The 3,387-nt window shown below is 36.4% G+C and overlaps 1 long non-coding RNA gene across 1 annotated transcript; it reads left to right on the forward strand.

Annotated features, from left to right (window-relative positions):
* The first annotated feature begins 2,992 nt into the window (after nt 1-2,992).
* Nucleotides 2,993-3,339, forward strand: LOC115292936. The gene is made up of 2 exons (XR_003909246.1): nt 2,993-3,102; nt 3,206-3,339. It is a non-coding gene; the product is annotated as an uncharacterized LOC115292936 (long non-coding RNA).
* The last annotated feature ends 48 nt before the right edge of the window (nt 3,340-3,387 follow it).

Consider the following 3,387-nt stretch of genomic DNA (forward strand, 5'->3'; position numbering starts at 1 on the left):
CTTGCAGAAGCTTTTTATCTTGATGAGGTCCTAGCAGTTCATTTTTGTTCTTGATTCCCTTGCCTCTAGGGATGTGTCGAGGAGGAAATTGCTGCGATTGAGTTCTAGGAAGCTATTTCCTGCTTTCTCCTCTTGGGTTTTTATGGTTTCCTGTCTCACATTCAGATCCTTTATCCATTTTGAGTTTATTTTTGTGAATGGCGTCAGAAAGTGGTGTAATTTCATTTCTCTACATGTTGCTGTCTAGCTCTCCCAGCATCATCTGTTGAACAGGTTTTTCCATTGGATACTCTTTCCTGCTTTGTCAAAGATTAATTCGCCTTATATTTCTGGGTCCAGCTCTGGGTACTTTATTTTATTTCATTGGTCCATGTGTCTGTTTTTGTGCCAATACCATACTGTCTTGATGATGACAGCTTTGTAGTAGGAGCTAAAGTCTGGGATTGTGATGCCTCCCGTTTTGGCTTTCTTATTCAATATTACTTTGGCTATTCAGGGTCTTTTGTGGTTCCATAAGAATTTTAAGATAGTTTGTTCTAGCTTTGAGAAGAATGCTGGTGCAACTTTGATGGGGATTGCATTGAATGTGTAAATTTCTTTGGGTAATAATGACATTTTAACAATATTTAACTTCCAATCCATGAGCACAGAATATTTTTCCATTTCATAGTGTCTTCTTCAATTTCCTTCATTAGTCTTCTAACGTTTTCTGCATACAGGTCTTTTACATCTTTGGTTAGGTTTATTCCTAGGTATTTTATGGTTTTTCGTGCAATTGTGAAGGGGATCTGACTGTTTATTATTTCTTTCTTTTAAAAAGAAATAAGCGTGATGTATCCAGTTTCACTTCTCTTCATGATTGGTTTGTTACTTCCATGTGTTGTGTGTTTCCATTTTAATTAGTATATTTTTCAGATTCCTTTAAAAAAATCATTGGCATTTTTATTGATATAAAAAGATAAACATAAAATTAACAATGAAAGATAAAGCAGAGATAAAGTGACTATTAAAAATACACAAAAAAATTAACTACATAAAAATTTGTAGTTGGAAAAGGTATGTGAAATTTTAAAAGTACGAATAACCTAGAGAAATAGGTAAGACTCGGACAAATGCAATCAGAACTGAAAGAGGAGATATAACTGTACTAAAGTCATGAAAAGGGCCATAAAGGAAAAATTTAGATATTTATAGACCAACAATTAGATCACCAAAAACAAATTACACGTTTTCTAGAATTTTGAAAACCACCAAGACTGTTTCATGAAAAAATACAAAATGAACAAAACAAAAATTAGTAAGATTTTCTGAATCTAAAACCTACACACTTTAAAAAAAACCTAGATTTCATGGCTTTATTAAACATTTTACCAAATATTTTAGTAAGATTAACACCAATATTCCTCAACTATTACAAAACATTATGTAAAATAATATTCCCAAATGCATCTTAGGAGGACAGCATTACACCTACGCCAAAGCCAAAGAGAGACACCACAAGAAGGGAAACTACAGGCAAAAATCTCAGATTAACATTCATTTAAAATTCCTTGATAAAATCCAAGTATACTGAATCCAACAGCACATTGAAAGGATCGTACATGACAATCCAGCATGATTTATCCCTGAGATGCAAAAATCCCTCAACATACACAAATGTATAAATGTGATGCCCTACATTAAGAGAGAGAATAAGTGAATCTACACCATTCTTAACTAACTCATAAAAACATTAGACAAAATTCAATGCATGTTCATCATTTTAAAACAACTCAATTAAAAAGGAACAGAAAAAAATTACCTCTACATGGTCATGGCCATTATGAAAAGAACACACCCAACAGCATATTGAGCAGTTAAGTAATGAAGCCTTTCCTGTTGTATCAGTAGCCAGGTAGTGATGATCACCCCAATGTAAGCAGACAACATGATAATGTGAAGAGTAAATATGCCACCCGAGCGATGTCATCTTGTGACATTGTTTATTTGGATGAAAGTTACTTGAGAAATTGTCCAAGGACATTAGGACCCTCCTTTGTCCCCTAACAGCAGGAAATAAATCTCCCTTGGGAAAGTTTCCTTCCCTGTACCAGAAGGGGAGAACGATCCTTGGCACAGGTATAAAGATCTTAGGGGCAAGAAGGCTGAGCAAACAAACTTAGTTACTTGGTGACTAATTTAATACTCCAAAAACATATCTTGGCTTTAACTCTTTACAAATCCAATGTTTTATTGTCTGAAAGTCACTGGTGTCACCTGTTTTGTTCATTCTCTGGGTGTCATATTATTAGGAAGCTCATGCCCTTGCAAAATAAAATTTATTCTCTCTCCTAAATCTGCCTTATGTCAATTGAATGCTTAGACCGGTAAAAATCCAGAAGCAAAGAAGGGAAAAACTTTCTGCTCCTACAACTGGAAGATGTACCCAGAAAAATTAGGCAATAAAAGGAAATAAGAAACATTTAAATCAGTAAGAAGAAAGGAAAATCACCTATTTGCAGATTGCATGGTCTAAAACATAACAAAACACTAGAGATACCACAAAAAATATTAGAACCAATTTTTTAATATGATAAAAATTTCAGGATACAAAATGAACAAGAAAAGTGCTGTGATTCCACAGACCAGTATGAAAATATATGCAAAAGAAATAACAAAATTATCCAATTTAAAATGGCACAGAATAAAGTATTTTGGACTAAACCTCAAAAAGTACGTAAAATATTTGTATTGTGAAAACGACTTGTGTTAATTAAAGACAAGTAAAAATGCACTCATGCCTGCAAATATAACTGTGTTCACAACTACGATTCATATTGTCACATCGTCATTTACACAGACTGGCCTAGCAGTGCCTCCTTCACCCTCTCGTTCGCTTTATAAAAATCAAGTCTAAGTCTGGAGGTTGATATATAGTCAAATGACATGCAAATAGGGCCCTTTCTGTGCTGATTAAACCAGCCCAGCCCTGACCCTGCAGCTGGGAGAGGAGCCCCAGCCCCAGGAGTCCCAGGAGTCCCCATTCTGTGATCAGGACATTTCACAGACCTCTCACTATGGAGTTTGTGCTTGGCTGGGTTTTCCTTGTTGCTGTTCTAAAAGGTAATTTATCGTGAACATGAGACACTGAGTCTGTGAGTGGATATGAGTGAGAGAAGCAGTGGATGTGTGACCGTTTCCTGATCTTGATGTCTTGTGTCTGCAGGTGTCCAGTGTGAGGTGCAGCTGGTGGAGTCTGGGGGAGGCCTGGCGAAGCCTGGGGGCTCCCTGAGACTCTCCTGTGCAACCTCCGGATTTGACTTCAGTAAATATACCATGTACTGGGTCCGCCAGGCTCCAGAGAAGGGGCTGGAGTGGGTCTCATATATTAGTACTAATGGAGGCACA

The sequence above is a fragment of the Suricata suricatta genome, chromosome 5 (genome assembly GCF_006229205.1).
Source record: "Suricata suricatta isolate VVHF042 chromosome 5, meerkat_22Aug2017_6uvM2_HiC, whole genome shotgun sequence".
Lineage (NCBI taxonomy): Eukaryota > Metazoa > Chordata > Mammalia > Carnivora > Herpestidae > Suricata > Suricata suricatta.